This window comes from Colius striatus, chromosome 1, assembly GCF_028858725.1.
Source record: "Colius striatus isolate bColStr4 chromosome 1, bColStr4.1.hap1, whole genome shotgun sequence".
NCBI lineage: Eukaryota > Metazoa > Chordata > Aves > Coliiformes > Coliidae > Colius > Colius striatus.
This window is the reverse complement of record NC_084759.1, coordinates 158,581,319-158,602,680: the sequence shown is the minus strand read 5'-3', so window position 1 is coordinate 158,602,680 and position 21,362 is coordinate 158,581,319. Positions and strand designations below refer to the sequence as shown.

At 38.9% G+C, this 21,362-nt stretch overlaps 1 protein-coding gene across 4 annotated transcripts in view; it reads right to left on the bottom strand.

Annotated features, from left to right (window-relative positions):
* CDK17 (cyclin dependent kinase 17) overlaps window positions 1–11,840 on the bottom strand; it is a 95,248-nt gene extending 83,408 nt beyond the window's left edge. Inside the window, exon 1 of one of the 4 annotated variants that reach the window (XM_062015189.1) lies at window positions 11,369–11,840. The gene's annotated coding sequence lies outside the window, so the exon portion shown is untranslated. Of the gene's footprint in view, window positions 1–10,989; window positions 11,079–11,259; window positions 11,341–11,368 lie in introns of those variants that run through there. The other 3 variants (XM_062015217.1, XM_062015198.1, XM_062015207.1) reach the window with 3 other exon arrangements.
* Between the last annotated feature and the right edge of the window lie 9,522 nt (window positions 11,841–21,362).

Sequence of the window (21,362 nt, the reverse complement as noted above, 5' to 3'; positions counted from 1 at the left end):
GAAATTAAGGAGAAAAATTGTTTTTTTCTTTAGGAAGTTTAAACCTTATTAATGGAATTGCCCACTTTCATACACTTAAAACTTCAAGGTATTAAAAAAAAGAGCAGTAATACAAGGTACTTCGTAGCATGGGTCTGAAAGCAACAAACAGCATCATCCAGTAAACATCTCCAGATTTTCTACAACTTTACATTATTTAAACTTTCTACAATGTTGTATTATTTAAACCACAGCATTTCATGACTGGATTTTTTTTTTAAAAAAAAAAAGGATACCTGGATCCATCCCTACAGCCTACTGAAGTTCAAAACATTTTATTATCTGTAGAACATGTAATCAGCATGGATCATGAATACTATATGAAGCATCTCTCAAAGAAAACCTGCAGTACAGGGATCTAAGAGCAGATTTACATATGCTGTGTTCCACTACATAAACACAGATGTCTGACTTCTTAGATCAAAACATTGTTGATGGCACCGACAGCAAAGCCCTAAGACAACCCTTAGGCCTTCCTCTGACTTAAAATCAAAACAAAAAAACTACCAGATTCTCAGTATTTCGCAAGGCTGCACTCCAAAAACAGCCGATTCTGGGTGCAGCATGCCAGAACGCCATACCATAGCTGTAAAGCTCTCCTTTTGTCCTGCCTATGCACTCTTGTCCTCGTGACACCTGAATTTGTCTCCTTTACTAACAAACAAAACCACTGGTAATACTAAGGCTTGGTTCAAAAAATATAGCAGAGCTACTCATCCAAGGAGGTAAAAGAACATTATTAAAAAATTCACCTCTGTGCTGTAAACCAGTGCATTTTCTCTGTATCACAGACTGCTTCATTAAAAAGCTTCCTGGACTTTATGATAAAGAGTCACGACTCAATCCAATTGGAATAATATTACTATCTAACAGAAAAAGCAAGGCTTGTATACATCATGGAAGAAGCTTTGTCAGGAGTTAAACAAGATGAAAAGATCACCATAAACATTTCCTATGCACAAAATGAAATGTGTTGTTTTTCCAAAACCTTTTATGATCATATAGAGATAAATATTTTTTAATTAAAACATAACACAAACAATGTGGCAACTACTACAAATAACTTTGAAAGGATACTAACCCACACAATTTTATTTATCCCTTTTAAACTTCTGAATACAATGGGGAAAAAAAAATCTCTTATGTCACTAGGATCCACTAACAGTTAAATGTATTACCTTTGGGGTGTGGCACTTCTCATAAAAGTGACTATACAGAAAAGGAATTCTCTTTGTCAACAATTTTGCTTCCTGTGCTTTATCAAAGGTTTAAGGTTCTTTTCCTCCTTAAGTGGAGGTTTGTTTTGGTTTTTTAAATATTCTACATCTGGAAGCTCTATATACTCAGTGTAGTTAAGACAGACTATTTCATATACAAGACAGTCAATAGGACTGCTTTCCAAGTCTGCATTTCAGGCCTCTCTGGTGTTAGTTCTGTCCACTGTACAACTGGAAAAGGCACCAGTGCAATTACCTAGACTGAAATGTAAAGCATTAATGTAGGTTAAATAGTCCAGGATAAATTAATTTTCACTGGTATAAAAAGACTCAGAGCAAGATCTCACTTAGCCATAGAAAAGGGAAAGCTATCTTGTGTTAATGTAAAGCTGGCTTACCAGTATTTTACAGATACACTATTTTTGCTTCTCCTCCAATTACGTCTCAGAAATGTTTAAGAATCTACACCACTAAGTTTTCAGACACTGTTGGAATCTTATTCCTGCACACGTCTCTGCAGCTGACACTGTTAAGGCTGATTTTCAAAACATACTCAACACTTGGACCCTGAAGATTAATATCTTAAAGAAGCCTCGAGTTAAGCAATTAAAAATTGACATCATCTATTCCTACATACTTCCTTAGTTAGTGATGTGCAGTACTTTACATGAAAATTGGCCAATGTCCATACACAAAACCTGTTGCAGTTACTTCCTAAAGTAACATCTTCAACAGGTTATATAAACAAGCATAGAACTTGACAAATAACGTCAACCAACCCGAGGCTGTGATAGATTTCACATTCTATCTTCCAAGCTAAAACAAACAAAAAACCCCCAAACCTCTGAATTAAGACACAGTTTCAGTCACCAAAAGCAGATATGACAATTTAAAGATGTAAATTTCCAACTTTCTGCAGTGTAAGGTTATTAAGTCAATGATGAATGTTAGCTGCATGTGCAGTATTTGTTCAAATCTTCACTAGGTGTATTTTACCATAAAACATATATATTCTAAGATCTGAGTTCTCATAATATAAAAAGATCGATTATTTTTATTTATCCTTGCAGTCCTAGTTTCTGAAATTGACACAAGACATAAAATTGAAACAAATAATTCAGTAATCTATTTCAATATTAAATATACTATCATGACTACTCACATGACTGATATTTTAATTCATGCTAAGCCAATGCAAGCAGAAATGAAGAATAAAGAAAAATCTGCTATTTTCTTGCTTAACTAAAGACACAATTGCAGTAATTGCAGGGAAGGGATTCACACTATTCATCTTTAGGCACCTGAGGCACTTACGAGAAAGTTTCATATCAGTTCTAGGATCAATTAACAGTTTCCCACCACAATTAAGAAAATGTTTGGCTCCATCCCCCAGACACTCACTCTTTCTTTCTTCAACATCAACCATGAAATTCCTGCCCTCTCTTTTCCCACCAGTACTTTCCAGATAGTAGTGGAAACCTATTCAGTCTACTGATGCAGCAAAAATTATTCTGAAGCAAGTGTTTAATTCAGCTCAAGCTGTAATGTTGTAATACAAAAACAATGACTATGATGGGCTCCCTCCCTTCAAGGTAAATGTGGAAAGAGAGGCAGCTCTATATTAAGATCTTTGGATTACCCTCTGAACCTGTTTTTCTCTACTGATTATAGAGATGAGCATTATAACAAATTAAAAAAAAAAAAAAAAAGCAAACCCCAAATCAGTCAGCACAATATTAGATGTGAATAAATTATTTGCTGAGGAAAAAAAAATAAAAATCCATGTTTCATCTTCTCACTGCTAGAAGCAGGTTATTTTGTTATGATGCAGCTACAGGTGTAAATCGTAGCTGGCTATCTATTCATCCCCAAAATAACTTCTAACAATGGCAAACAAATCCTTCAACTAATGTCTACCTCTTCCACTATCAGAAATATTTACAAATACCAGGAAACCAAAACTCCTGTTATGTAAAATCACAAAAAACTCCCTCAAAATGAAAACACTTTAAAGGAAGCAAGTTCAAAATACTTTGTTAACAACACTCAAAACTTTACATTTTATACACAAAATAAAACCAAACACATTTTACAATGCAGCAGCAAAGCTTATTACTAAAGTTTATCAGAACCTTCAGAACTTACACCTACTTCATATTTCTTCTAAAATACTAAAAATGTGTAATCCAAGAAGAGCATATATCTATTGAACAAACTAATTACTATAAACCCTTGTTATTGTTTCTCCTGTGCCATCCAGAAAAAGCAAAAAGTGTATGCTTAATAAAAAAATACTAAAAAATTCTGCCTAAATACATTTTAAAGCTTTTTTTTTTGCTTATAACATATTTTGCTTTTGAGAATTACACTGAGAAGCATCAGAAACAAGTCACAACAAAACACTTCAGTTAAATGCATTCCCTGATAAACAACTCAGAATTACAAGCAGCAGGTTTAAAAATACTGCAGCTTGTGCAAATGGGAACACTCTAAGCTGTTTATCTTGCTTAATCCTCACGGTAAATAGCATAAGCTTTAAAATATTTTGCCTCTTTGCTATAACCTACCATAACTGTTGCTGCATTGCACAGGACATCATTCACAAGAACACTGTGTAATTTTCAGTGATTTAAATCCAAAATGTAGCTTCAATGAAGCCAAAGATCTCCTCTACTGTCTCCTGAGATGACAGCTTCTTCAGAAAAAAACAGGACTCTGCACAACTCCCCTACCGGCCACCTTTAAAATATGACCACTATAGGTATTAGTTGATTTTTATTTTAATATTCTCTATACCATTTTAAAAAAACAAGCACCTCCTTACCATAGCTCAATTTCACCTTATGAAGTCCAATTTTAAAATATTATTTTAAGTTTCCTTAGGTTTCTTTCCTCCACCAACTTCACACACACAAAATCTTATTTTCTAACTCCTGTTGCACAAATGTACTCGTATCTAAGAATAGTATATTTAGTAATATTCATCACTTTATTATTTCCCACTGTCTCTTCTTATTCAGTACCAAAAAAAGCTTCTGACCTGCTGTTTTACACAGCATTTTGAAAAGACTAGTATAGCATATATGTTTGATATATTTAGCAGTTGAGGACCTCCTTTCCTCTTTGTATAACAGGAAGTTTCCCCTCCCATCTGCTCAGGATATTTTTAAAAATAAGTAATTACAAAATGACATTTTTCAATTGATTCTATAGAAAGTGATTACTATTTACATGTGAAAACAAAAGTAAAGTTGAATTCAAATGTCTCTTATAAGCTGTCAGGTCCCTGACATAGTCGAATGGCCACAGGACACCTGCTAGCACGAAGGCAGGAGCAAGAGGAGAGCAGCAGTGAGCAAGGGGAAAATGAGCATGACTGTAAGCAATAGTGCCAAAGTTATGCCAGTTTAAACTGTTTGCAGAGCAACAAAGTTATTCACAGGCAACACCAGCCCAAGTTTAGTCTCCAAGAGTCATACAGCAAGGCGTAAGTTTTATATTTAGCTTCCAGAGCAAACATAAATAAGGTGAATTATTAAGTAGTTTCACATTTTACAAGCAGATACTTAAGCAATTTAGCAAGGTATTTATGACAGAGCTTTAAGACCATATAGTACTTTTGAAGGAAAAAAGCCCCTGCATATGTAAATACTGCTCTTTATGACAACCAGATTTTGATGAAGAGAGAAAGAAGCAGCTGCTCATGCAATAAACTAAGGACACACTAAAAAAAATTGGGTTTTGTTTTCCTTAGTTAAGCATATATATGACCATAACTTTTTTGGCCTACACAGATATAAGACCATAGCTTTTTTGGCCTACACAGAATGTTTATGAATTCTACACTTAGAAATTCAATTCAGTTGCTTCAAGGTATATGAAAAACTGGTGGAAATGTAATAAAATTTAACCTATTTCTTCATAATTGATTCTCCTCCTCTTGTAGGTTAATTATATTGTTAACTAATATCTTTTAAAATGAAAATCTTTCCTTAAAACCCACGTACTATATGCAGATCAACACTTATCTGCTCTGCACTACACACAAAAAACTGTGCCAAAGCTTTACAAAAGACATTTCCAAACTAAAAGCTAATATTAATAGCTGGTTATATTTGATTTTTGTTAATTAAAAAACTTCATTAATTTTTAAAGTTAACATCCTGTATTCAATCTTATAAAGCCTGATGTAAAATGCCATACCAAGTAAACAAGCAGGAAACTGACATTTTTCCAAGCATCCACCCTTCGCTAATGACTCATTTTGCAGTATCTATTGTTTTCCCAATTTATTGCGAGCTTCAAAACCCATCAGCAATTTTCACTGGCTTTGGCTTCATTAGTGGTAATGCCCAACGGCAGGCATCAAGCAGGCTTCCCAGCGCTCCTTCACCAACGGACTTTTGAAGCTGAGGAGCCCTCATCACATGAAGTTACGTAACTGCAACTATTTATAGTTAACCACTTGATTCACATTATCCGCCAAGTTTTAAACCATTTCATACATCGACACTTGATAGTTTTAGTTCCTTGGTCCAAATGTCACATTAACAGCCAAGTAAAAGCCTGAGAAGCCTGTCTGCAACATCAACAACATTGTAGTGCACAAAGTTTTTAATCTTATCAGGAGAACCAGAAGTTAATTTCACAAGGACAGTCTTCTGTAAATACATGCTAAACAGTTACTTATTTTACTGCTATCTCAATACCCATTACTGTGCCTATTACTAACTTTCAAAACCACTGCAAGAAACCTTAAGTTGTGCTACAGATAGACAATTCTCAGTGTTCTGAGGTATACTGAAACACCTGATCAGCATTAACATTCCAGAAAGCACCCTATCAACTTTTACAATTCTTACCTTGCAACTTCAGTGGCAGCTGTTTAACACAGAGGTTCTCTTGGAAAGCAACTCTGAGTATCACCTATGACCGGCTTATTTATGAATATAGCACCATTTAATGAATATCAACCTCTTCAGAAGACCATGAAATGCTAACATTAGTATCTCTAACAGGCTAACGGCTTTGCTAGAATTCACTTTCCCCCCCCCAAACACAGGTTGCTTTATTGTCATAGTCAATGACAGCATGGGTTTTCCTCAGCATGGTCTTTAGCTTCCCTTATCAATCATATTCATTTAACTTCAACTTCTTCTCATTTTTGTAAACTGGCCTCTTCTATAGAGGCCAAACAGTCTTCTCTCCATTGCAAGACAATAGATTTGCCAATCAGTAATTTTTTTTTAATATATTTCTCAGTAATCTATATTTCTCAATATTTCTCCATACTTCCTTACTTTGGTGAACACCAATTAGTATCTGTTAAAATCTCATTAAATGTCACCTTTAATGACTACTGTATAAAAACATCTTGCACATACCTGAATAAAACGAAAAAAAATCAAACAAGATACTTCCATCTCAGTAAGGCAAGAGTAGGAAGTCAGAAATACTGGGAAACAGACATTTCTGAAAGATGACTATGCAGGTTATGACAGTCCACTATGATGCAAGTGTATCAGTACAGCTATGCGCCTGCAAAATGCCCTAATCCACTGAGCATAGAAGAGGAAGTCACGATCCTGACAACTTTAATACAAACTGAGAGCATATAAGTATCCTTAGTGAAGCTGACAAACTGCCGATGTTAAAAATCACAGATGATCATGCAACTCTAACAAGCCCTAAAAACAGCAGCAGTCAGAGAAAGGAGTACAATTACGATATACAGATTATAATTAAATGGCATATGATTAGAAGGTATGGAGTAAAATTCACTTATGCAAGATACCTAGCAAGTCCAACCTAAAATACAAAGACAGGCTGGAACTGCTAGCTAGAAGTGTAAATGAAAGACATGTCTCTTCTTTGTTCTAGTAAAACAACACAGCCTTGTTTGTCATAATAAATGCACAACTAGTTGTTTCAGAGAAGATGAATACAAAGCCAAAGAAAAAGGGTCATAATCAAAACCTAAGATAATAATGTTCTTCAACTTACTGTATTTTCAAAGTGTTAGAGAAATATGCAAGCAGAAAATTGTCCTGAAACTCAGAGAAGCCTTTGCTTATTTAAGATGTTACAAAGTTGGTACTTTCCATTTTTTTTTTTAAAAAAAAAAAATTATGCCAAATTCTGCCCCATCACATGAAAAAAATGAAAACATAATTTGACAGTTACTCCTTCTGCTGCAGCATTTCTGACATTGCTAATCGCGTATTTCTTTTTTTCTCTACTATCCACGTTTATACATAGCACCCATGATAACCTGATGTTCCCTAACCGAAAGAAATTTCTTATCCTTTAAAACAGGCACCGGATGACAAAAGCACAAATATGTCAGTAAAGCACAGTTACAGTGATTTCCAGTATCAGTGTGTCTATGGTATTTTACAATATGCCTTATTATCCAAGGACTGATGTGTCAAAAGCTGGTCTGATAAAAATTACTTCCATTAAAGTTATTGTTTCCACATCATTGAATCACAGACCTAAAGAAGTCACCTTATTTTTTTTAATGTTCTTGTTCTCCAATTTGGCAACTAGCTCAATTTCCAATTTAGTTTATTCATTGTGACTATCAACATTAGTGGTTAAATGCTTGAGGTTTGTAACACTGTTTCTGTATGTTCTTGGTAGACAGTTCTACTGAACTCTAGAGTTCAACATCACTGCTGAAAGAAGTTCAGGAAATCAAGAACTCGGGAAGAATTATCAATCTATCGGGTCCATTAAGAGAGCGCAAGTATGCATTTGTATTCAATACAGAATTATACATAGTCATTTGTCTAGACAAGTATTAATTCTCATCAGCAAAAAGCTGTTAAAAGCGTATCACGACTCTTCACAAAACACACAAGGAGAAGAAAACATGTCACACCATTAGTGGGCATTTCTGGAGGAAGTAGTACCTGTTCATCCTCACTAAACACAGAAAAAACATTACTAGGCCCTGAAAGTCAGGACATAAAACATTTAGAAAGTTTACTAACAAGCTCCCTAGTCTTAGACTTCTTAAAAGTTTTTAGAGAGTAAACGAAAATTATCACCTAGTGATTGAAATATTTAAATACAAAATGCTTCTGTCACTAACATCTCAAGTGAGACTGTCTCTACGTCAGCATGGGAACAGGCACAAAAAATTTTTTCCTGTTCTCACAATCAGAAGGAAAAAGTCATTGCTATAAAAATGTGCATTGCAAAAAGGAGAATGACTTCTAAGAGTACATTGGTTTGGTTTGTTCTTTAGATATGAGGCGTAACTGTCAAGTAAACATTTGGCATTTTAAAAGGATTTTAACATGCTAAAGTTGTGGAGTAGTGTTTTTACTCAAATTCTGAAATGCCACTGATGGCAGTGGTGGTCCAGCTGCCTCAGTAGATACATATTCAGAGCTAACTAAAAAAAAGCAAGCATTAAAATGCATGCAGCTAAAAATTAAAGATATTTGTAACTTAAGAACTGTAAGCAACATTTAGTGTGCTAACAAATGGTGAGTTTACACTAAAAAAAAGCTTTATTATTATTGAGCTTGATTTTTAGATGTAATCTTATCCATTTCCACATCCTACCAGATTACATATGCAATAAGGATACAACTGGTATAAATGTCTTTTGAAAATACAGCTGATTAACTTTCTTGGCCAACAAATAAAAACCAATCAGTACCATGAAGTATCAATAGTATCCACTAAATGTAGAAAGAGGGTAAAGAGCAAATTCCTGGAAAGGCTTTAATGTAGACTTTTCATTGAATCAGCCTCCAAAAAAGCCTTTCCTGATTGCACTTCTGAAGTAAAATTACTGAAATATACCATACCGAATCAAAACTTATTAAGACTAATGAAACCCTTTTTTTTTTCCTAGCAATGAACAGTCATTAAAAAATTGGCAGGCTCTGTATGTCAGCAAGCCCTTCAAAAAATTCTGCATAGGTTTGCTGTAAGAGCTCTACATTGTAACAATAATACAGGCATACAGAACATCTTAACATCCATGTCACAAGCCAGATCATATTTTCACACTGCAGTGTTAGGCAGAAATTGAAGCCAGAGCTATTTAGGGGGAAAACACAGCCCTGTTCTGGTTTTCAGTTATTCTCCACCTAATTATATTTGAAATTATAAATCAAGTGTTTCACTACATGTTAATGGTATTTCAAATATTAAAAAGATCAATTAATGCATCACATCCACAGCCAAGCTCAAAATAAATGACTCGTCACTTTCAAACTATAATTTTCTTCAGACAACACAGGCTCCAATTTGCAAACTCTTTGGTATGGATGTAGGCAGAAGCCACCTACTGATTTGTGTAGAGCTCCATCCCAGGTAAACACAGGGCTATACCACTCAACATGCAAATTCAAGTTATGAACTGCATTGCATTATCCTTCCTTAAGATTTTTGTAAGCCAGACCTATTACTGTCAAAACCATATTTAAATAATGCAATCAAAAAAGATGCTTTCATCTGTCAAATTTAAGTGGCACTTTTAGTGCCAAGTTAACATTATAATGGTTTCTCTATGCCGGTGAGGTAAATTCAGTTTACTCTTTCAAGTACACGTAATTTTAAAGAAAATTTTTCACTTTGCATTTCAAACATATGATAAAAAAATTGCTATAAAACACTTCATGTTTTCATATCTGTTATTTTTGTGTTAATTATTCAAAACAAGTCTCTCTCACATCACTTTAAGAAGTGCAGATATAAATAACAAGAGCCGACATGGAATTCCTACAATAAAGCAATATGGCAATTTATTTAACACCATAAGCACATAACCTACTTGATCATCTACTTCTACCCAGTTCTAATGAGAAAATAAACCTGAATTTGGTACTAAGTCAAATTTCATAAATGTTTTCTTTTGCCTTCCATCTTCCAAATATTTAACCTTTGGTCATTGAGTTTCCAGTTCAATTAATACAATTAAGGAAGGAGGGAAGGGGGAAAATGAGCATATGTCAAACTACGCTTCTTCTCATACCTATGCCATGACAGCTACAAGAAAGCTGCTACTGATCTTCTGTTAAATTACAAAAAGAAAAACACATTAAAATTAATCACCTTTTTTTTTAAAAAAAGGAAACATGCTTTTTAAATTATTTCGTTTGAGTTATGATATAACTCAGTCCTATTTCCCTCACAACACCCATAAAACTATTAACCACCATTAGTAAAGTGCCAAAGACGGCAATGAGTTCAAAACAACTTCTGGCCAGCTACCGAAATTATCGCAGAAGAGACAAAGAAGATCAAGGTCAGCATTCTTCTAACCCAGTGACTAATCCACTCCTATGTACGAGATATTGGAAGTGGTAGGTGTAGCATATTTCCATAAAATATAAAATACACGCAATGCCACCTAACTTTCTTCGTCTTTGCGAGAGAACCATTTTGGTCTCACTGGACTCAAGCCATTATATATCTAAGAGAGGAAGGGGCGGGAGAAATTCACAGAAGTTCAGGGTCAGAAAATGTTCACGTATCCTGTCATCTACGAACTCAAAACTCGGGGCACAAAAACCCGTGCCACGCACAGAAACCCGCAAATTTTGGGTGTGCGTGGGGCGGGGGGGAGACCGGCTGTAGGAGAAAATGTGTCATACGTGTGGAGGCTGCGAGGAGAGCTGTCAGGAGAAAGTAGCCTCGCTTAAAAGGGAGGAGGCGGTGGGGAAAGGACGGTTGCGAACATAGGATCGCCAAAAAATCGCGCTGTGCTTACCGGCTGCAAGCCCCGCCTCAACCCTCAGGCCCGGCTTCCCTCGGCTCCTCCGCGGACGGGGATCAGCCCCTCAAAGCTGCCCTGGCCCCCGCGGGGCCGCTCCCAGCCGCCCGCGAGCAGCGGAAATCCCACACAGCCCTCCCCGGCTCGGCTCGGCCCTGCCAGGGGGCGCACAGAGGCCCTGCCAGCTCCGGTCCCCGCCGGCTTCCCAAGCCGCCCCCCGCCCCAGCTCCCATCACATTCCCCCCTCCTCCGGAGCAGCATTTTCACCTCAGCCCCCCGCGACGTCCCACGCACACGCCGACCGAAGGCCCCCTGCGGCCCCCGCGAGCCGGACGCGCACCCCTGGGCCAGGAGACAATGAGCAGCCACAACTCACCAGCAGCGCCGGAGCTCCGTGGGTCCGGGGGCGGTTCCTCTCCCCCTTCTCCTTTCCCTCCTCCTCCTCCTCCGCCCAGGAGCGGTATCCGGCCACCGGGAGCCGAGGCCCCCACCTCCCCTCGCTGCCCCCAAGTGCCGCCGCTTCCGACAGGCAGGCGGTCGCGCTCCCTCCCGGGGGAAAGTCACTTTATTCCCCGCTCCAACATGGCTGCTCCCCCCGCCGCCGCAGCCTTCGCCTTTCCACGGCTCCCTGCCGCCGCCGCCAAAGAACGGCTACAGGCCGTGCTCAGGAACCGCCCGCCCGACCGCCGGCAGTGCCGAGAGCGGTCCAGGCGGCCTCGCGTTAGCCGGGCCGCGACGGTGGGAGTGCGCGGAGAAGGAGCAAGTCAGGCCGAGCCGCACCGCGCGTCTCTGCTGCGGGCTGACGCCTCCGCCCGCTCGCACGGACACTCGCACTGAGACAGCCCCGCCGGCAGCCGGAGCGCAGGAGGGGCCGCGGGGGAGGCCCGGGCGCCGGCGACACCTAGCGGCCGCGGCGGCCCAGACGCCGGCCGAGCCGGTGGCTGCGCGCGGAGCGGGGCGGGGGTGAAGGCGGAGCGCGGGGCCAGCGCCGCGGGGGATGCCCCGGGCGGCGGAGATGGGGGGGGCTCCGGCCGCACACCGGGCCTGAGCCGCTCTCCCTGTGGCAGGAGAGCTCGTCTGGTCCAGCCGGAGGGGGCGCTGCTGCTCCCGCTTGAGCAGCGCCGCACACCCTCCTCCTACCGCGGGAGGAACCGGATCTCTCCGGCGAAGGCTCGCGAGGCCGCTCCGGTGCCCTGCTCCCTCCGGGCCCTCCGTTTCCCCCAACGGTTGCGAGGAGGGCAGCATAGGAAGGGACGTTTGCTCGTTTCACATTTTCTGACTGCTGACAGTGTTTCCTCTCGGGTTTGAAGGATTATTTAGCTCACCTCTGAGGTAGTGAGCATCACCCCCCATCCTCCTTCCCGTTCCCCAGCCTGCTGACAAGTCAGTAACTGAAGTTAAGGGAAGCCATGTGGCTTTTTAGATCGACTTCTAACCATCTCTCCATTTTTATTCTTGGGGTATTTTCTTTCCTTTTCCTCCTACATTCACATCCCCATGCCATCCTTCTCGTCTTCCTCGTGAGCACTCTGCTGGTGCCAACCACACGGTCACTGTGCTTCGAATCATTTTCCCCTCAAAGTGACTAGTGGCTGGACTCGATAATAAAAAAACCTTTTCCTGCTAGAATGCTTCTATGATTTTGTTTTCCACTTCGCATTCCTTCACTTCTCAGCTCTTTCTCCTCCTAAATTTCTTAGGCTTTGTGTGTTACTGAACAAGAAAAAACAGTTAGTGAGCCAGTTACTCAGTTACCTGTTGTTTCTATATTTTCACTGCACAAAGAGCAAAAACTATTGGGAAGGCGAAATCTTAAGTGATTTGAGTGACATGGGTTTGAACTTCATGTACCAGGTCATAGGTACACTTAGAGCAGAACTTGGCAAATTGTTTTTCCTTTTGGCCATCTGCTGATCCTCGTTGCCTACCTGCAATGAGGTAAAGTTCTAAATTCTCGCTTAGTTAAAGTTCAGTGTCATGTCCTTTGGGCCTTTTCTCAAAATAGGTCTCCCATCCTCATGTAGACCAGAGTTACTAACTGAATATACCAGGCCATGTCACAGAATCTTTGAGAGGACCTAACTCACAGGTCTTTCAAGTATTAACTTTGCCACACTCCTGTATATGCTGAGGGAGGCCAAAGTTCCATCTCTCTGGAGGCAGGTCTTTGCTATGCTGTGTCTAGGCGGAGACCAGAGCGTATTTATTTGCAGCAGCTCCTCATCCTGAGGAATTCCACGTGCAGCTTATTCTAGCCAGTCCTTCTCCACAGTAGGGCTGAGTGGGATCTGCCTTCGCAGGAGCAGTGCCAGCTGAAAATTCCCCTTCTCGAAGCACAGACCAACCAGAACACAGATGAATGTGTTTTCCAGTAAACAGAAGTCACTTGCTCTTCCTTAAAAGTGAGGTACAAGCATGAAACCACTTCTTACATGCACAGAGATTCACTTCGCATATCATAATGTGGACTTTTGGTGAAATCCGCTTAGGATAAAAAGAAGTAAATATGATTCAGAAATGAACTTGGCTGTTTATAGAGACAAAACGTGATTATTGAGGTCTTTCTGAATGTTTTCAAGATGTAGGATAACTACCTTACCTTTGCAAAACTTGTGGGATTTTTAATAAGACAGAGAAAGCAGACATTCAAGCTTTGAACTTCCTGGTAATGCAAAGATATCCCTTACAGATCTCCTTTAAAGCTCAGGACCTACCAGTTCTTTCTGGACCTACCAGTTCTTTCTAGACCTACCAGTTCTCCTGATCTTTGAATACTAACAAGATGATGTGTGTTTTATCTTATTCAATTTGAAGGCTATTTTGGATAAGTAATATCATCGTAAATGATTGTCTTGTTATTGAAGTTTGTTATTATATACACGAATTGTAAAACAAGTTCTTGAGGCAGCACAGCAGTGAGTGCATTTATTGCAGCAGATCCAAGTAATTTACATTCTATAAATGAGGTGTGTGGAGAAGGTGGATTGGAAGTTTATGAAACCGTGGTTTTGTTTTCAAGTATTAAAAATATCAGTAAAATACGCTTGTTTTACTTTATACATATTCATGTCTGCTAGCGATGCTTTTGTTATGACAGAAGTAATTGTGACAAACAAAAGAAGAAACTAAAATTGAGCAATTAGGATGTATCACCCAAGAAATAAGGGGTCAACACTGATTGCAGTGCAATGAGAGAAAATATCATAGGTCTTTCCACTTGTAATGGTGATAATAATGAGTTGTTAAGAGGGTAGAGTCTGTAACAGTGTGACACTTGATATCCATTTTCCCTTTGCATCTACCACTACCTGTTGCCCTCGGATTTTCATATCTAAGCAAAAGATAGTACAGAAGCAAGACAGTGACAGACCTAAGTTTGAAACATGGGCACTGATTTTGATTAATTTATCCCATGAGTCTGGTTTCATAACTGTAGCTATTGATTTGTTTGATTATTTAGTGGAATATTTAGCAATCAATCATATTTCCATCTAGATAACCATGATTATTAATGTTTTAAACTAGCTTTAAGATGGAGTGGCTAGAGAATGCAATAGGTCTGCTCTATAAGCCAGCAAGAATGGAGTACAGCCAGGTTACCTGGAATGAATTATTGCCAATGGACAATCTGATGAAATCTGTATCAGCCATTAGAATATAAATCCAGCAGCAGGAATACAGTGCTGTCAGGGGACCAAGATTTCCTGCTTTGAATATGAATACTCTGACTTTGCTTCTGCATTTATTGAACAGAAGGATGTAGTTATTTTGTGACAGTAAAAGTACAGGAGTAAATCCGTGAAGTTTGCATAATAGTAAATGGAAACCTTGTGGAAACGTATGTATTTTTAACATAGTGTATGTGGAAAGCAGTCACTTTGCTGCCAAGAGCCAAGTTCAGAATTGTGTGTCGCAGCAGCAGGAGTCAGCAACCTCGCCATCAGCCAGCAGTGTGGGAAAGCATTGTGCTCAGCTACAAGGGATGTGTTCATTTGCAGGGGAAAGACTGAAAGCCTTGGCAGGTAATTAAAAAGGGAAATGATTTTCAAATACAATATTTTGTTTTGAAATGCAATTGTTTTTTTCTATTGGACGCCAAAAATTTCTGAAGAATGCAGTATCCTCTAACTAATTGTATCTGTGCTCTGAGAGAAGAAACAGAGCTATTGTTCTACTCACAGCATAAGCTATTTATAAATTGGTCTGTGTGGCACTACTTTCTGTAATGATTGTTTTCCACCTACACAAAACTCCAATCCGTTTAAAGTAATCAAATTAAGATAGTTTCTTGCTTTCTTATATCAAGCTGATATTCATCTAAAGTATTTTCCAGGTTACTTGGACGTAGTACAAAGCAATATTTGCAGGCCTGCAAGCTAAAAAATAATTATCTTGAAAGTCACTGGAAGACCAAACCGCTTCCTCTTTGAATGAATGAGAGCAGGAAGTAACCATAAGAGGGTCAGCCCTGCAAGAAACAGAAAGTGATATACTACTTCTGCTAACAAGAACCAGCATTTCTACCATGATTTGAGTAACTGGTTATTGACTTAGTTGTAATGTATATTTCAGATAGAAACTGGGAAAGCTACTATTTATTCTTGAGAACCATATTTGTTGGGCAAGCGGCAAAGAGTTCACAAAGTGCAAATAGTGGGGTGTTCTTTACACTTGAGATTTACATTTGTGTAGCTATTCTGGTGTTTGGAGACTGATCAACTGTTGCAGAAATTATCGTTACTGGAAGGTCTGTGAGATCCTGTGCCTATCCCTTGTCTCTTTATTGTGTCATTTTATAGCATATAAATATTTACTATGTATGACATGACATACTATTGTCACTTTTTTCTTCTTCCTATACCATTATGTTGCTTAACCTTTTAGTTCTCTTATGTAACCTCACAACATTCTATCAAAATGCTACTTAAATATTATTTCTCATTTCCTTACTCATTGTATGACTAAAGTTTGAAGATTTTTTTTATCATTCATGTAGATGATAATTTATGTCTTTACAATATATTAATTTTTGCTTTTATCTATATCTGGCATTTTTGTGACTTGTATCTACCAGCTGTGTGTATTTTTTGAATATATGGCATTTTTTTAGTGGAAAATGTAGTTTCACTGCTTGATTTGTCTTTTCTCTAATTGGAAATTCCTCCAACCAGTATAAATGAAGTATTTCCATTGGCTTCAGAAAGAGTGAGGTTAATAATTTTGAAAGGAAGTTAGTATCATGGAAAGAGACTCTTTTTGTATGTTTCTGCTTATGATTGGAAACAAATTGCTAGCCACTCCTTCATGTCTCTGCTAGTGCTCTGAAAGACAGGACATCCTGCTTTTCAGAACCAGAGATATTAGGCCTACCTCAGCCCACTACAATTATTGTACTCAGATAGGAAACAATGAGGTATTTTCTGTAGATGGTCTAAAAATGAGATTTCTTCAGTAGAAGATGGGTCACTGAAATTAGCTCAGTGAAGGAAAGATTTTTTTGATCTTTTGTTTCTATTTTGTGTTGCAGACTTAAGACTGGTAAAAAGAATTTGAGCAAAACAGTGAAGATCTGCAAGTAATAAAAGCTGGTCACTTGTGTTTGCACACCTCTGCTGCTTCTCCTTTCAAGTACCATTCCGGGATGCACTTCTCCCTTTATGAAATGGAAATCTGAAATGGTGGGGGAACAGCCTTCTATTCTTCTGAGATTCTTTCACATAGATTCAGTGTTTTGGACAGAATAGCAGGCATCTCATTCTCCTCTTCTTTGCAAGTAAATGGTTTTATAGAAATTTGCAGTCATTACTCACCAAATTGATTAGAAATGCCATCAGTGAGTCTCAGAACATTTGTACTACTGCCAATTCAAAGTACTTAGTGGATTTCAAAATCAAGCACAAAATACATAGACTCTTGCAGTTACAAGATTACAGGTGTCAAACTTGTAGTTTTTTCCTTATTATAATGGTTGCTCTCTCCAGAGAGTTTTAGGAATTAAGTGAAATTGCTTTCAGTCATGACACTTGGTTACTTTCATGTAGCCCTGTCACATAAAAATGAGGTTTGTTCTAGCAAAAATGGTATCTGTTCCAGCAAAGATGAAACCAGAACATTCTCAAATTTCTGGTTTTAAGTCTGGGCAGGAAGGTGTGGAAAGACACGGGAATAAAAGAAGTGTGACCAGAGCTAAAATTTGATCTAGAGAATATGAAGAGTATGAGAAAGGGCAAATGAAAATGGAAACAATTTATGTAGTGAATGTTGAAGATAAAGTACAGGATATCTGGAGAGAGAATGAAGTAGGTTGAGGGAAGCATAGGCTGTTGTAGGGAGGACTGAGTCCTGCACACTTTGTTCTGTGCACTCTATGTCAAGGATATACAATGTATTGTTTATGTGTAGAGAATTCCTTATGATGTGTAGAGAATTCTAGAGACCTCTGTGCATGCTCAGATCAGGTATATTTTGGAGGTTTTTGTGCACTGGCAGCTGGCTGTCAGGACTGCTTTCAAATTTATAATAATAGCTTTTGAGATGTCTGTGGAAGATAGTCTATGCAAAACATGAACTGTGGTAAGAGAAGGGGGATAGGAAGAGATGGATAAAAGAGAAAGCAAGAGAGAAGATACAGAAAAAGAATGCAGGAAATTAGGAGGTAAATAGATGCAGGGCTTTACCTGGCAATCTAGGCCAAAGGCTTTTACTGCCTTATAATCTTAGCAACACAAACTATGCAGGGTAGATAGGTAGAATGAAGATGTTACTTTTTAACACATTACTGCCCCAGCTTGTTGCTCTGCCCTTCTGCTGAAAGTTGTTACACCCTGAGGGAGAGGAGATGAGAACCGTACCTGTTTCCCTGTACAGTGTGGCAATTAGATTTAACCACTAGTTAGGACATTGAGTCAGGTGAGTCAGATGCCTACAATTTCTTCTGCCACGCCTCCTACAAGGACGGTATCCTCTGGCAGATGGGAGGGACAAAGTGGCGTGGTCTGTATTTTTTTTTTTTTTGAATCAGCACTGTCAGATCAGTCAGGCTTCTGTTAACTAATTTTTTCTGTCCTATGAATCCTTCTGCTTTAGGCAACCACATGTATGTTCATATGTTGATGCTGAATTTGGAAGACTGCAACCAAGTGAGAGAGAAAAATGGTTGGCATAGAAATGGAAGGGTATAGATGGCAGCTTGTATCTGCTTACAAATAGAAAAGCTTCCTCTTGGGTGCCAGTGATAAACTTTAAATTTGTGCAGGTGCTTTTAAGGCTTTTCAGGAGTTCTGATCCTGGGCTGGCTTTCTTATGAAGAACCGGGGGAAAAAAAGTTTGATTAAACTAATATGTAACATATGGAATATTTCTGAAACTGAAAATATTGAAGTGCATCTTCAAATCAGGTAAATAATTTTTACAGATGTGAAGATAAAGAACCAAGGGGTCACTCATAAATTCCACTTGGTTTAACTGTGGAATTCCTCACTGATTTCTTTTTGTGCAGCTTCTTGGTATTTACTTTGCCAAATTGCTGATTGAACAACTAAACTGTTCTCCCAGTCAAGCACAGCATTTTTCAAGATCTGTTTCAGCATAGTATAAAATAATTAGAGCTATAAACAAAAAAAGGAGCAGGAATGCCACAAGCCCCCACATATCTATTACTTGTCATCTGTAGAGTCTAGCTGTTACCACAGAAGCATGTTAAAATTAAATGCTGAGCTTTATTTAATGTACTTATTTGTTCTCTCCTTCTTTGCCTTTACCGTTTCTTATTTCAAAGCTCTTTTGTTCACTTCACAACGTGGCATATTCATGGTCATGTAGATACTTATAATCCACAATAAATTGCTGCACAATTATACATAGCTTTTGAAAACAAACAAATGTTCAGCTGGAGCTTTTGTAGCCACTACATAGGTAGCTGTTACAGTTAGTTAAATATTTTTCATTTTAATTTATATCATTTTGTAGACCACACAGAATTTAGGATGTCTACTAGAAATGAAAAAGAAAAACAATAAAAAGAGGAAGGAATTATGTACATGAAATCCTATATTAGCATAATATCATTAGCATTCTCATGCAATATTTTATTTTAAAAATTAATTTACCTTTTTTATAATTCATCAAAACAGTTTATTTTGCAGACCAATAAGCTCTCCATAGAAACAGTCGTATCTTAGTAACATACCAAGAATAGAGTTCAGGGAATACAGTGCATCTGTATATTCTACCCTTAAAGAGACATTTGTAGCTGTTAAAAGGAACGTGAAAGTTGTCTTTCTGCAATTGTAATGGGCACAGCACTGCAACACAGCATGTCCTGGTGTTTCCTAGATTGATCTCCTGATGTGTGAGATACGGGTCACTTCTACTTGCATTATTCCTTGGCCATTGTAGGAGCATATCAGCAAAGATGTAAAATTGTTGTCCATTACAGCTGGGGTTTTACATTTTTTGTTTTGTTTTAACTGGATGCTAGCCAATGAACTACACAATCACATTTTGCTTTTGGCCATTGTCAACTGAATTCCAAGCTGTTTTGACTACTGTCCCTGATTTTTTACCCAGTTTTTCTATGTAGAAAAATCTTGAAAATCTTACTGCTGGTGTCATCTTATGTGGATACGTAGTTGCTCTGTTGGGCACTGCTTTTCCACCATGAATCCAACTGGATGATTTCAGATGACCTTAGTATTACCAGCTCTCTTACTGTTTTGTTGCTTCTTTTTGCTCTCCCATGGTTGCTGTAGGGCACCTGTTTGTCCTCTGGCACCTAGATTTGTTCTCTCTGTCCCTCACCACAGTGAAGTGACCCAAGGAAACAATTGCAATGACATTTGAGCTTCTCTGCAGCACTCTGTCGATATTTACACTGAGCTGATTATTAGCAAGCTAAGCATATGACTATACTTCAAAACCTGCTTAGTTTAACCAGTGCTTCAGAGGAAAAGAGGGAAGCAAAGCATGGCGCAGTGGCTATGTGTACTTTATGTGTTTGGCCTGGGCTTCAGATTGTGTGGGGCCATGCCATTATTTTGTCCAGTGAAGAAGGGACAAAGAATGATTCTTAGGTGATTCTTACACTGGTTCTTATTGTTAATTGCTGTATCCCAGCTGTGAGTAATCTCTGTCTTGGCTGGTATTCTTCTCTGATTCATAATAACTCAGGCCATTTAACACTATTGTAGGGCAGAGAGTGCCCTAACCCTGGCCCTCAACAGAGGCTTTTAAGATGTCAAGCAATAGAACATTGTATCACAGGTTTTGATTAAAGGAAAGAGTGGTTATCAGCTTTGGTTTCAGGCCCAGGCTAAATGAGGGAATGAAGACAGAGTCAAGATACCTCTTGTCTCAGCATGCAGTTATTAAAAGAATATGTCTGAAGGCAAAAAAGAGGCCTATGAAACAGGAGAAAACATGAAGATTTTAAAGAAACCCTCCCTTTGTGTGAATGAGGCAGAGAGAAGGCATCTACTGAAACATGGTTTTAAAAATTTTGTATTTATGTAGCTAATCAAATTTTGCAGCACTAGCAGGTGAGCTATTTCAGAATAAGAAATGGGGAGAGGTCTTTTTATTTTGTACCATGGGTACAAAAGGTACATAATTAGGGTACTGTGAACTGCCAGTGATGTTTTAGGGGGCTAAGTGAAGATGAAAGAAAAGAGGCTGAGATGTGAAATAAAGCAGAGTTTTAGAAGCCATGGGGGCTTTTACACCCATCTCTCATAATCTGTGTGTGCCCACCCGACTCTAGAGACACTTTTCCCTCAGTTCTTTGGCTATGGTATCTCCATGCCCAGGTCTTACGCAGTTGTCAGTCCTCACTCTACAGCATGCGGCCAGAGTTTCCTTCCTTTACCTTCTATGCAGATGGTAATGGGGCAGGCCAGGGACCTTTTCCTGGTGGTGAGAATGGATATGAGAAGAGGAAGAAGACAGAGCGCTGATAAGAGCGCAGGAAGGCCTGCAACAATACTGAAAAGTGGTCTGTAAGGAGGGAAGAGATTCCACCTAAAGAAGCTGATCTTCTCTCATAGGCTCTAGTGGAGTTGGCAGATTGCTGCCCTCAGCAGTTGTCAAAGGCTGTGTCTACATTAACAGTTTGTTTCAAAGCAATAGTGCATTTTGTAGGAAAATCCTGTCATTGTCTCCATTTACCATGTGGTGTTTCAGTTCTCAAGAGTGGTTTTGGTGCATACAAACTGAATTCCTTAAGGAGGAAATGAAAACAGAAGCTCTGCTTGAAATCTGCTCGACATGCACCCTAGTGCTAATGGGGACAGTAGGTTCCAAAATAGCGTGTGAGCTGCATCATCACAAGGTCCTCTAGCACATACCTAACACTTCTCCTTCAGAAAGCTTTGGAA